The sequence below is a fragment of the Sminthopsis crassicaudata genome, chromosome 4 (assembly GCF_048593235.1).
Source record: "Sminthopsis crassicaudata isolate SCR6 chromosome 4, ASM4859323v1, whole genome shotgun sequence".
Taxonomy (NCBI): Eukaryota; Metazoa; Chordata; class Mammalia; order Dasyuromorphia; family Dasyuridae; genus Sminthopsis; species Sminthopsis crassicaudata.
In genome coordinates this window covers 101,724,889-101,739,424 of record NC_133620.1, presented here as the reverse complement: position 1 = coordinate 101,739,424, position 14,536 = coordinate 101,724,889, and the positions used below count along the sequence as shown (strand labels likewise).

The following is a 14,536-nucleotide window of genomic DNA, read 5'->3' as shown; positions in this document are numbered from 1 at the left end:
CTTTGAAAGACAAAATCAAAGATCTGGACTTTCACTCCTGCTTGCAGGAAAGTGGGCAGACTCTTGTTTGCCATTAGCCTGAAGACCCGGTGAGCCTTAGAAGCTAGTTGCTGAAGCAAGTAGAGATCATTTCATCACACTGCATTCATGGAAAACAGACTCCAATTGGATAGTGGTTTGGCACCCCAAAACATTGCTTCTGTGCCTCTGCAGGCCTCGGTGCTAAAAGAACTACAGCCACGGACAGTATCCCACATCACAGAAGTGGAGGAGTTTCACATCAAAGCAGAAATGTTGGAGCCTTTGAGAGACAGGGATGACCAAAAGATTCAAAAGGAGGAGTATCGTCGGAAGAAAGGCAATGCTTGTCAGCAAGAAGCCACCAATGCATGGGGAAAAGGAGCTGGATTGGATGAATACCATCACTTCCATCTTTCAAGCTGCCTGGAGTGTTTGGGACTAGAAAGCAGCACCACTGAAGCTGTCAGATTGGCATCTGCAGAAGACCTTGCAGATCTTCCTCATGGTTTCAGCAGCAGCCAAGAAGGCAGTGTTAAGCCAACTTGCCAACCTGGACGAAGGAGAAGAGTCAATATTCCCGAGAAGCCACCGAACATTTTACTCTTTGTGGGCTCTGACTCTCAGAAAGGACAGCAGAGATTCCAGCAGCTCCATTCCCTTCTGAAGGATTGTATTGACACTGATTGTTATGTCATCTCCCAGCTGAAGGAGAAAAATGTGCTCAGCCATCCATGGCTGCATCACTGTTTATTGTTGATCATTGCCACAGAAGAGCCTATTTCTGAAGCAGTTTCCCAAAAGTTCATCTTGTACCTGTCCCAAGGTGGGAAGGTTTTGGGGCTATCTTCCTCCTTCACGTTTGGTGGCCTACAGCTGAAAAGCAAAGAGGAACTGAAGAAGAGCATCCAGACATTGGTTTTTTCCAAGGCTGATGACAGTGAAATGAAACTGAATGTAGTGACAAGTGGGATCCTATTTGAAGAAGGCCCTGGACAGCTGCCTACCCATCCTGGACAGCTAGAGGGTTACTTAGAAAACGTGCATCGAGACAGGATGATTGTTCACCTGCCTTGTGGAACAAACGGAGGAGAAGCAATTCTCTGTCAGGTGCACTTGGAAATGTCTCCCAGCACTTTGATAGAAGCTCCAGCTGCCTTTAATTTGCTGAAATCAAGCCATTTCACCCGATTGGAAGTCCTGAAGGAGATCCTGAGGGTCCTTGGCCTAAGGTGTGAATTAAAGAAAATTCCTCCCCTGACTCCTCTCTATTTGCTCACAGCTGATGAGGAAGTCCGAACTTCTTTTATGCAGTGGCTGGCAAGAAATGTGGGACCCGAAGGAGTAATGCAATTCAGCAAGCTGACCCTTCAGTTTGTTTCATCCCATCCACCAGAATTGGAAGTGACCCCATCTCATATGCCAGTTATCACTGCCACAGAGGATTTTGCCCCAGAACATTTTCACCTGGAGCTCTATCAAAAACATTTGCACACAAAGCAACTGGGAAAGATCATTCTGTTTGCTGAAGTGACTTCATCCACAATGGATCTTCTGGACGGCTTGATGGTTGAGGTGCCACCACACCTGGGTTTAGTAGCGATTGCAGCCCAGCAAACTCAAGGAAAAGGTCGTGATGGCAATGTCTGGCTTAGTCCTGTGGGATGTTCTCTTTCCACCTTACACCTCCACATCCCCCTAGATTCTCATCTGGGTCAGAGAATCCCATTTGTTCAACACTTGATGTCTTTGGCAGTGGTGGAGGCAGTTCGATCCATTCCTGACTATCAGGACATCAATTTAAGAGTCAAGTGGCCCAATGATATCTACTACAGTGATCAAATGAAGCTTGGGGGAGTGTTGGTCAACTCAACGCTTATGGGATCAACTTGTCATATTCTTATTGGCTGTGGAGTTAATGTGAATAACAGTCACCCTACTCTTTGCCTCAATGATCTCATCATAGAATATAATAAGAAACACAACCAAAACCTCAGTCTGTTACGTGTGGATTATCTTGTGGCAAGAACAATAACTGTGCTGGAGAGCCTACTGGATGCCTTTCAGGACAAAGGACCTAATGCCATTCTTCCTCTCTATTACAAATACTGGATACACAGCGGTCAGCAAGTCCGTCTGGGAAACGACGAGGGCCCACTGGGATGGATTGTTGGGATTGACGATTCTGGCTTCCTTCAAGTCCATCGAGAAGGAGGGGATGTTATGACTGTGCATCCAGACGGCAACTCTTTGGACATGCTGAAAAACCTCATCATCCCCAAGAATTAATTCAACTGTCCTGAGCAAGAGAGCAGAGTGGGCCATATCGAAGTGAGTTTCATTTCAGGCAAAAGTGCATAGCCACTTGCAAATACATTCCTGCTTTATTTCTTAGCTCTTTCCTACCATTCATCAGAAAGTTCTGTTTGGGATTGGGGAGGCTTGAGGTTTTTTTCCCTTAATGATTTTTCTCATGCCTTTTAGTTACTTTTTGTTTACTAGGGATTTCTCTCTTTTTCAGAAGAGTCGCCTGCCTTTCCCTTCTTAGACGGAACTTGGTGTATGTTGATACCTGGAGCTCTTTTATGCCAACAAGACAGGGAAATTTAGGTGTTTCACAATAGTCAACCCCTCATTATAGCTCCCTTTGAAAAGGGAAAAAATATCAGCCCCCCTTCTTGAGTCATTGCTCAGTTATGTGGGATGGTAATATCCTTTTGACTCAACCAAGGAGATATTTTGAAAACAAACAAACAAACAAACAAACAAACAAATAAATAAAAGCCACACAAAATACAGAAAAAAACCTTTGTTTTTATTTCTTTATTAAGAGAAGAATTATAAATAATCTTTCAGAGATGGTGCTTTCCTTATTTGCATTTGTTATACTTAAGTGGCTAAAGAAATTTAATATATGTGAGTAGAGGTCAAAGATATAGTGGAAAATCACTACTTTATAGTAAATGTCTTGGCCAATGTAGTTCATATATTGAAATTTACTACAAAAGTTGAATGAATATCATATAGTTCAACAACAATGCTATATGATGATCAATTCTCATGGACGTGGCCATCTTCAAAATGAGATGAACCAAATCAGTCCCATTAGAGCAGTAATGAACTGAACCAGCTACATCCAGCGAAAGAACTCTGGGAGATGACTACGAGTCACTACACAGAATTCCCGATCCCTCTATTTCTGTCCGCCTGCATTTTGGGTATCCTTCACAGGCTAATTGTACACTGTTTCAAATTCCGATTCTTCTTGGACAGCAAAACAACTCTTTGGACATGGAGACATATATCGTGTTTAACTTATACTTGAATTTCACATATGTAACATGTATTGGTCAACCTGACATCTGGGGGAGGGAGTGGGGAGAAGGAGGGGAAAGTTGGAACAAAAGGTTCGGCAATTGTCAATGCTGCAAAATCACCCCTGCATATATGTGTTCAATAAAAAGTATTATTAAAAAAAAGGAGTAACTGTTTCATTTTCGTGTTTGTTGTCATATTCTCAATGCCCACAACATTATCTGAAACATAGTAATGAGTCACAAATGATTGTGCATTTCATTCACCCATCAAGAAAGCATTTATTAAGAATCTACTGGCACAGTGTTTAACCCCTGTGTTAAGTGCTTGGGATAGAAGCCCCCAAATCATACAATTTCTGCCTTTAAATCAACAAGCATTTATTAAGCCCCTACCATGTGGCAGGCACTATGCAAAGCACTAGGGATACAAACAGAAGCAAAAAGATAGTCCCTCTCCTCAAAAAGCTTACCCAATTCTGAGGGGGGAAAGAGAACACAAACTTGGAACTGAAAAAGGAAAGGAAAGACAGGGTAGTCATAGGCAGAGAATTCAAAATGCAGCTTGGGAAGAATGGTTGATCTGAGATCCTTTCTCTAAATGGACTCAGAGAATGGCCCAATTCCATCTCCATAAGAGAACTAAGGACTAATGTTCACAGAGAAGCAAAGAAAAGACACATAGAAGATTAAAGCACCATACTAGGGAAGGAGGAGAGTACAAACAACTGAGGGCTTCAGAAAGGACCTCTTGAAGAAGATGATACTGGAAAGGAGCTAGAGCAGAAGGGAGGAGTAAGAACTTTTCTGGCATGGGCAATAACAAAGGTACAGATGAATTAGACCCAGTGGGCCTCAAACTTTCAAATAGGGGGCCAGTTCACTGTCCCTCACACTGTTGGAGGGCAGGACTATAGTACAAACAAAAACTCACACTCTGTCTCCGCCCCCTCAGTCCATTGAACACAATCTGGAGGACCTCATAAACATCCTCAGTGGGTTTGAGAACCCCTGAATTAGAGAGTCAGAGCAAAATCATTGGGGCAGTGTTAGGGTTCTGACAAAGTGGTAACAGGGTTATTAGCATGGTACTTAGCTGTTCTCTAGTTTAGAGTTCACACTTTCCCCCCTTTACAAGTTCACACCTCCCCCCCCCCTTTAAGAGTTCACACCTTTCAAAGAGCCTATAAAAGGACAAGCCCACTGGAAGCTCCAGGAGATTCAGAGCAGGATTCAGTGGGGAGATTCACTGGACCAGGAAACCCACAATCCCACCCTCTTGGAGTCTGATCTATTCCGACTTGTACTTTGGGGCTGGCTGGACACACTGGGAGGACATTGAGAGGCTGAAGCTGGCTAGAGGCTGGAGGACAAATCTTTGGATTCGGACACACTCCAAGCGAGCTCTTGGGAACCAAGGACAGAGAAAGGCCTCTAGTAAAGCTCACAGGGCCCAGGAAAAGATTCAGGACTTTGAAAGACAAAATCAAAGATCTGGACTTTCACTCCTGCTTGCAGGAAAGTGGGCAGACTCTTGTTTGCCATTAGCCTGAAGACCCGGTGAGCCTTAGAAGCTAGTTGCTGAAGCAAGTAGAGATCATTTCATCACACTGCATTCATGGAAAACAGACTCCAATTGGATAGTGGTTTGGCACCCCAAAACATTGCTTCTGTGCCTCTGCAGGCCTCGGTGCTAAAAGAACTACAGCCACGGACAGTATCCCACATCACAGAAGTGGAGGAGTTTCACATCAAAGCAGAAATGTTGGAGCCTTTGAGAGACAGGGATGACCAAAAGATTCAAAAGGAGGAGTATCGTCGGAAGAAAGGCAATGCTTGTCAGCAAGAAGCCACCAATGCATGGGGAAAAGGAGCTGGATTGGATGAATACCATCACTTCCATCTTTCAAGCTGCCTGGAGTGTTTGGGACTAGAAAGCAGCACCACTGAAGCTGTCAGATTGGCATCTGCAGAAGACCTTGCAGATCTTCCTCATGGTTTCAGCAGCAGCCAAGAAGGCAGTGTTAAGCCAACTTGCCAACCTGGACGAAGGAGAAGAGTCAATATTCCCGAGAAGCCACCGAACATTTTACTCTTTGTGGGCTCTGACTCTCAGAAAGGACAGCAGAGATTCCAGCAGCTCCATTCCCTTCTGAAGGATTGTATTGACACTGATTGTTATGTCATCTCCCAGCTGAAGGAGAAAAATGTGCTCAGCCATCCATGGCTGCATCACTGTTTATTGTTGATCATTGCCACAGAAAAGCCTATTTCTGAAGCAGTTTCCCAAAAGTTCATCTTGTACCTGTCCCAAGGTGGGAAGGTTTTGGGGCTATCTTCCTCCTTCACGTTTGGTGGCCTACAGCTGAAAAGCAAAGAGGAACTGAAGAAGAGCATCCAGACATTGGTTTTTTCCAAGGCTGATGACAGTGAAATGAAACTGAATGTAGTGACAAGTGGGATCCTATTTGAAGAAGGCCCTGGACAGCTGCCTACCCATCCTGGACAGCTAGAGGGTTACTTAGAAAACGTGCATCGAGACAGGATGATTGTTCACCTGCCTTGTGGAACAAACGGAGGAGAAGCAATTCTCTGTCAGGTGCACTTGGAAATGTCTCCCAGCACTTTGATAGAAGCTCCAGCTGCCTTTAATTTGCTGAAATCAAGCCATTTCACCCGATTGGAAGTCCTGAAGGAGATCCTGAGGGTCCTTGGCCTAAGGTGTGAATTAAAGAAAATTCCTCCCCTGACTCCTCTCTATTTGCTCACAGCTGATGAGGAAGTCCGAACTTCTTTTATGCAGTGGCTGGCAAGAAATGTGGGACCCGAAGGAGTAATGCAATTCAGCAAGCTGACCCTTCAGTTTGTTTCATCCCATCCACCAGAATTGGAAGTGACCCCATCTCATATGCCAGTTATCACTGCCACAGAGGATTTTGCCCCAGAACATTTTCACCTGGAGCTCTATCAAAAACATTTGCACACAAAGCAACTGGGAAAGATCATTCTGTTTGCTGAAGTGACTTCATCCACAATGGATCTTCTGGACGGCTTGATGGTTGAGGTGCCACCACACCTGGGTTTAGTAGCGATTGCAGCCCAGCAAACTCAAGGAAAAGGTCGTGATGGCAATGTCTGGCTTAGTCCTGTGGGATGTTCTCTTTCCACCTTACACCTCCACATCCCCCTAGATTCTCATCTGGGTCAGAGAATCCCATTTGTTCAACACTTGATGTCTTTGGCAGTGGTGGAGGCAGTTCGATCCATTCCTGACTATCAGGACATCAATTTAAGAGTCAAGTGGCCCAATGATATCTACTACAGTGATCAAATGAAGCTTGGGGGAGTGTTGGTCAACTCAACGCTTATGGGATCAACTTGTCATATTCTTATTGGCTGTGGAGTTAATGTGAATAACAGTCACCCTACTCTTTGCCTCAATGATCTCATCATAGAATATAATAAGAAACACAACCAAAACCTCAGTCTGTTACGTGTGGATTATCTGGTGGCAAGAACAATAACTGTGCTGGAGAGCCTACTGGATGCCTTTCAGGACAAAGGACCTAATGCCATTCTTCCTCTCTATTACAAATACTGGATACACAGCGGTCAGCAAGTCCGTCTGGGAAACGACGAGGGCCCACTGGTATGGATTGTTGGGATTGACGATTCTGGCTTCCTTCAAGTCCATCGAGAAGGAGGGGATGTTATGACTGTGCATCCAGACGGCAACTCTTTGGACATGCTGAAAAACCTCATCATCCCCAAGAATTAATTCAACTGTCCTGAGCAAGAGAGCAGAGTGGGCCATATCGAAGTGAGTTTCATTTCAGGCAAAAGTGCATAGCCACTTGCAAATACATTCCTGCTTTATTTCTTAGCTCTTTCCTACCATTCATCAGAAAGTTCTGTTTGGGATTGGGGAGGCTTGAGGTTTTTTTCCCTTAATGATTTTTCTCATGCCTTTTAGTTACTTTTTGTTTACTAGGGATTTCTCTCTTTTTCAGAAGAGTCGCCTGCCTTTCCCTTCTTAGACGGAACTTGGTGTATGTTGATACCTGGAGCTCTTTTATGCCAACAAGACAGGGAAATTTAGGTGTTTCACAATAGTCAACCCCTCATTATAGCTCCCTTTGAAAAGGGAAAAAATATCAGCCCCCCTTCTTGAGTCATTGCTCAGTTATGTGGGATGGTAATATCCTTTTGACTCAACCAAGGAGATATTTTGAAAACAAACAAACAAACAAACAAACAAATAAATAAATAAAAGCCACACAAAATACAGAAAAAAACCTTTGTTTTTATTTCTTTATTAAGAGAAGAATTATAAATAATCTTTCAGAGATGGTGCTTTCCTTATTTGCATTTGTTATACTTAAGTGGCTAAAGAAATTTAATATATGTGAGTAGAGGTCAAAGATATAGTGGAAAATCACTACTTTATAGTAAATGTCTTGGCCAATGTAGTTCATATATTGAAATTTACTACAAAAGTTGAATGAATATCATATAGTTCAACAACAATGCTATATGATGATCAATTCTCATGGACGTGGCCATCTTCAAAATGAGATGAACCAAATCAGTCCCATTAGAGCAGTAATGAACTGAACCAGCTACATCCAGCGAAAGAACTCTGGGAGATGACTACGAGTCACTACACAGAATTCCCGATCCCTCTATTTCTGTCCGCCTGCATTTTGGGTATCCTTCACAGGCTAATTGTACACTGTTTCAAATTCCGATTCTTCTTGGACAGCAAAACAACTCTTTGGACATGGAGACATATATCGTGTTTAACTTATACTTGAATTTCACATATGTAACATGTATTGGTCAACCTGACATCTGGGGGAGGGAGTGGGGAGAAGGAGGGGAAAGTTGGAACAAAAGGTTCGGCAATTGTCAATGCTGCAAAATCACCCCTGCATATATGTGTTCAATAAAAAGTATTATTAAAAAAAAGGAGTAACTGTTTCATTTTCGTGTTTGTTGTCATATTCTCAATGCCCACAACATTATCTGAAACATAGTAATGAGTCACAAATGATTGTGCATTTCATTCACCCATCAAGAAAGCATTTATTAAGAATCTACTGGCACAGTGTTTAACCCCTGTGTTAAGTGCTTGGGATAGAAGCCCCCAAATCATACAATTTCTGCCTTTAAATCAACAAGCATTTATTAAGCCCCTACCATGTGGCAGGCACTATGCAAAGCACTAGGGATACAAACAGAAGCAAAAAGATAGTCCCTCTCCTCAAAAAGCTTACCCAATTCTGAGGGGGGAAAGAGAACACAAACTTGGAACTGAAAAAGGAAAGGAAAGACAGGGTAGTCATAGGCAGAGAATTCAAAATGCAGCTTGGGAAGAATGGTTGATCTGAGATCCTTTCTCTAAATGGACTCAGAGAATGGCCCAATTCCATCTCCATAAGAGAACTAAGGACTAATGTTCACAGAGAAGCAAAGAAAAGACACATAGAAGATTAAAGCACCATACAAGGGAAGGAGGAGAGTACAAACAACTGAGGGCTTCAGAAAGGACCTCTTGAAGAAGATGATACTGGAAAGGAGCTAGAGCAGAAGGGAGGAGTAAGAACTTTTCTGGCATGGGCAATAACAAAGGTACAGATGAATTAGACCCAGTGGGCCTCAAACTTTCAAATAGGGGGCCAGTTCACTGTCCCTCACACTGTTGGAGGGCAGGACTATAGTACAAACAAAAACTCACACTCTGTCTCCGCCCCCTCAGTCCATTGAACACAATCTGGAGGACCTCATAAACATCCTCAGTGGGTTTGAGAACCCCTGAATTAGAGAGTCAGAGCAAAATCATTGGGGCAGTGTTAGGGTTCTGACAAAGTGGTAACAGGGTTATTAGCATGGTACTTAGCTGTTCTCTAGTTTAGAGTTCACACTTTCCCCCCTTTACAAGTTCACACCTCCCCCCCCCCTTTAAGAGTTCACACCTTTCAAAGAGCCTATAAAAGGACAAGCCCACTGGAAGCTCCAGGAGATTCAGAGCAGGATTCAGTGGGGAGATTCACTGGACCAGGAAACCCACAATCCCACCCTCTTGGAGTCTGATCTATTCCGACTTGTACTTTGGGGCTGGCTGGACACACTGGGAGGACATTGAGAGGCTGAAGCTGGCTAGAGGCTGGAGGACAAATCTTTGGATTCGGACACACTCCAAGCGAGCTCTTGGGAACCAAGGACAGAGAAAGGCCTCTAGTAAAGCTCACAGGGCCCAGGAAAAGATTCAGGACTTTGAAAGACAAAATCAAAGATCTGGACTTTCACTCCTGCTTGCAGGAAAGTGGGCAGACTCTTGTTTGCCATTAGCCTGAAGACCCGGTGAGCCTTAGAAGCTAGTTGCTGAAGCAAGTAGAGATCATTTCATCACACTGCATTCATGGAAAACAGACTCCAATTGGATAGTGGTTTGGCACCCCAAAACATTGCTTCTGTGCCTCTGCAGGCCTCGGTGCTAAAAGAACTACAGCCACGGACAGTATCCCACATCACAGAAGTGGAGGAGTTTCACATCAAAGCAGAAATGTTGGAGCCTTTGAGAGACAGGGATGACCAAAAGATTCAAAAGGAGGAGTATCGTCGGAAGAAAGGCAATGCTTGTCAGCAAGAAGCCACCAATGCATGGGGAAAAGGAGCTGGATTGGATGAATACCATCACTTCCATCTTTCAAGCTGCCTGGAGTGTTTGGGACTAGAAAGCAGCACCACTGAAGCTGTCAGATTGGCATCTGCAGAAGACCTTGCAGATCTTCCTCATGGTTTCAGCAGCAGCCAAGAAGGCAGTGTTAAGCCAACTTGCCAACCTGGACGAAGGAGAAGAGTCAATATTCCCGAGAAGCCACCGAACATTTTACTCTTTGTGGGCTCTGACTCTCAGAAAGGACAGCAGAGATTCCAGCAGCTCCATTCCCTTCTGAAGGATTGTATTGACACTGATTGTTATGTCATCTCCCAGCTGAAGGAGAAAAATGTGCTCAGCCATCCATGGCTGCATCACTGTTTATTGTTGATCATTGCCACAGAAGAGCCTATTTCTGAAGCAGTTTCCCAAAAGTTCATCTTGTACCTGTCCCAAGGTGGGAAGGTTTTGGGGCTATCTTCCTCCTTCACGTTTGGTGGCCTACAGCTGAAAAGCAAAGAGGAACTGAAGAAGAGCATCCAGACATTGGTTTTTTTCCAAGGCTGATGACAGTGAAATGAAACTGAATGTAGTGACAAGTGGGATCCTATTTGAAGAAGGCCCTGGACAGCTGCCTACCCATCCTGGACAGCTAGAGGGTTACTTAGAAAACGTGCATCGAGACAGGATGATTGTTCACTCTGCCTTGTGGAACAAACGGAGGAGAAGCAATTCTCTGTCAGGTGCACTTGGAAATGTCTCCCAGCACTTTGATAGAAGCTCCAGCTGCCTTTAATTTGCTGAAATCAAGCCATTTCACCCGATTGGAAGTCCTGAAGGAGATCCTGAGGGTCCTTGGCCTAAGGTGTGAATTAAAGAAAATTCCTCCCCTGACTCCTCTCTATTTGCTCACAGCTGATGAGGAAGTCCGAACTTCTTTTATGCAGTGGCTGGCAAGAAATGTGGGACCCGAAGGAGTAATGCAATTCAGCAAGCTGACCCTTCAGTTTGTTTCATCCCATCCACCAGAATTGGAAGTGACCCCATCTCATATGCCAGTTATCACTGCCACAGAGGATTTTGCCCCAGAACATTTTCACCTGGAGCTCTATCAAAAACATTTGCACACAAAGCAACTGGGAAAGATCATTCTGTTTGCTGAAGTGACTTCATCCACAATGGATCTTCTGGACGGCTTGATGGTTGAGGTGCCACCACACCTGGGTTTAGTAGCGATTGCAGCCCAGCAAACTCAAGGAAAAGGTCGTGATGGCAATGTCTGGCTTAGTCCTGTGGGATGTTCTCTTTCCACCTTACACCTCCACATCCCCCTAGATTCTCATCTGGGTCAGAGAATCCCATTTGTTCAACACTTGATGTCTTTGGCAGTGGTGGAGGCAGTTCGATCCATTCCTGACTATCAGGACATCAATTTAAGAGTCAAGTGGCCCAATGATATCTACTACAGTGATCAAATGAAGCTTGGGGGAGTGTTGGTCAACTCAACGCTTATGGGATCAACTTGTCATATTCTTATTGGCTGTGGAGTTAATGTGAATAACAGTCACCCTACTCTTTGCCTCAATGATCTCATCATAGAATATAATAAGAAACACAACCAAAACCTCAGTCTGTTACGTGTGGATTATCTGGTGGCAAGAACAATAACTGTGCTGGAGAGCCTACTGGATGCCTTTCAGGACAAAGGACCTAATGCCATTCTTCCTCTCTATTACAAATACTGGATACACAGCGGTCAGCAAGTCCGTCTGGGAAACGACGAGGGCCCACTGGGATGGATTGTTGGGATTGACGATTCTGGCTTCCTTCAAGTCCATCGAGAAGGAGGGGATGTTATGACTGTGCATCCAGACGGCAACTCTTTCGACATGCTGAAAAACCTCATCATCCCCAAGAATTAATTCAACTGTCCTGAGCAAGAGAGCAGAGTGGGCCATATCGAAGTGAGTTTCATTTCAGGCAAAAGTGCATAGCCACTTGCAAATACATTCCTGCTTTATTTCTTAGCTCTTTCCTACCATTCATCAGAAAGTTCTGTTTGGGATTGGGGAGGCTTGAGGTTTTTTTCCCTTAATGATTTTTCTCATGCCTTTTAGTTACTTTTTGTTTACTAGGGATTTCTCTCTTTTTCAGAAGAGTCGCCTGCCTTTCCCTTCTTAGACGGAACTTGGTGTATGTTGATACCTGGAGCTCTTTTATGCCAACAAGACAGGGAAATTTAGGTGTTTCACAATAGTCAACCCCTCATTATAGCTCCCTTTGAAAAGGGAAAAAATATCAGCCCCCCTTCTTGAGTCATTGCTCAGTTATGTGGGATGGTAATATCCTTTTGACTCAACCAAGGAGATATTTTGAAAACAAACAAACAAACAAACAAACAAACAAATAAATAAAAGCCACACAAAATACAGAAAAAAACCTTTGTTTTTATTTCTTTATTAAGAGAAGAATTATAAATAATCTTTCAGAGATGGTGCTTTCCTTATTTGCATTTGTTATACTTAAGTGGCTAAAGAAATTTAATATATGTGAGTAGAGGTCAAAGATATAGTGGAAAATCACTACTTTATAGTAAATGTCTTGGCCAATGTAGTTCATATATTGAAATTTACTACAAAAGTTGAATGAATATCATATAGTTCAACAACAATGCTATATGATGATCAATTCTCATGGACGTGGCCATCTTCAAAATGAGATGAACCAAATCAGTCCCATTAGAGCAGTAATGAACTGAACCAGCTACATCCAGCGAAAGAACTCTGGGAGATGACTACGAGTCACTACACAGAATTCCCGATCCCTCTATTTCTGTCCGCCTGCATTTTGGGTATCCTTCACAGGCTAATTGTACACTGTTTCAAATTCCGATTCTTCTTGGACAGCAAAACAACTCTTTGGACATGGAGACATATATCGTGTTTAACTTATACTTGAATTTCACATATGTAACATGTATTGGTCAACCTGACATCTGGGGGAGGGAGTGGGGAGAAGGAGGGGAAAGTTGGAACAAAAGGTTCGGCAATTGTCAATGCTGCAAAATCACCCCTGCATATATGTGTTCAATAAAAAGTATTATTAAAAAAAAGGAGTAACTGTTTCATTTTCGTGTTTGTTGTCATATTCTCAATGCCCCACAACATTATCTGAAACATAGTAATGAGTCACAAATGATTGTGCATTTCATTCACCCATCAAGAAAGCATTTATTAAGAATCTACTGGCACAGTGTTTAACCCCCCTGTGTTAAGTGCTTGGATAGAAGCCCCCAAATCATACAATTTTCTGCCTTTAAATCAACAAGCATTTATTAAGCCCCTACCATGTGGCAGGCACTATGCAAAGCACTAGGGATACAAACAGAAAGCAAAAAGATAGTCCCTCTCCTCAAAAAGCTTACCCAATTCTGAGGGGGGAAAGAGAACACAAACTTGGAACTGAAAAAGGAAAGGAAAGACAGGGTAGTCATAGGCAGAGAATTCAAAATGCCAGCTTGGGAAGAAATGGTTGATCTGAGATCCTTTCTCTAAATGGACTCAGAGAATGGCCCAATTCCATCTCCATAAGAGACTAAGGACTAATGTTCACAGAGAAGCAAAGAAAAGACACATAGAAGATTAAAGCACCATACTAGGGAAGGAGGAGAGTACAAACAACTGAGGGCTTCAGAAAGGACCTCTTGAAGAAGATGATACTGGAAAGGAGCTAGAGCAGAAGGGGAGGAGTAAGAACTTTTCTGGGCATGGGCAATAACAAAGGTACAGATGAATTAGACCCAGTGGGCCTCAAACTTTCATATAGGGGGCCAGTTCACTGTCCCCTCACACTGTTGGAGGGCAGGACTATAGTACAAACAAAAACTCACACTCTGTCTCCGCCCCCTCAGTCCATTGAACACAATCTGGAGGACCTCATAAACATCCTCAGTGGGGTTTGAGAACCCCTGAATTAGAGAGTCAGAGCAAAATCATTGGGGCAGTGTTAGGGTTCTGACAAAGTGGTAACAGGGTTATTAGCATGGTACTTAGCTGTTCTCTAGTTTAGAGTTCACACTTTCCCCCCTTTACAAGTTCACACCTCCCCCCCCCTTTAAGAGTTCACACCTTTCAAAGAGCCTATAAAAGGACAAAGCCCACTGGAAGCTCCAGGAGATTCAGAGCAGGATTCAGTGGGGAGATTCACTGGACCAGGAAACCCACAATCCCACCCTCTTGGAGTCTGATCTATTCCGACTTGTACTTTGGGGCTGCTGGACACACTGGGAGGACATTGACAGGCTGAAGCTGGCTAGAGGCTGGAGGACAAATCTTTGGATTCGGACACACTCCAAGCGAGCTCTTGGGAACCAAGGACAGAGAAAGGCCTCTAGTAAAGCTCACAGGGCCCAGGAAAAGATTCAGGACTTTGAAAGACAAAATCAAAGATCTGGACTTTCACTCCTGCTTGCAGGAAAGTGGGCAGACTCTTGTTTGCCATTAGCCTGAAGACCCGGTGAGCCTTAGAAGCTAGTTGCTGAAGC

General features: G+C 43.7%; 1 pseudogene; it reads left to right on the top strand.

The window, feature by feature from the left end:
* Positions 1 to 6,366: 6,366 nt before the first annotated feature.
* On the top strand, positions 6,367 to 7,110 carry LOC141540612 (biotin--protein ligase pseudogene; annotated as a pseudogene).
* The last annotated feature ends 7,426 nt before the right edge of the window (positions 7,111 to 14,536 follow it).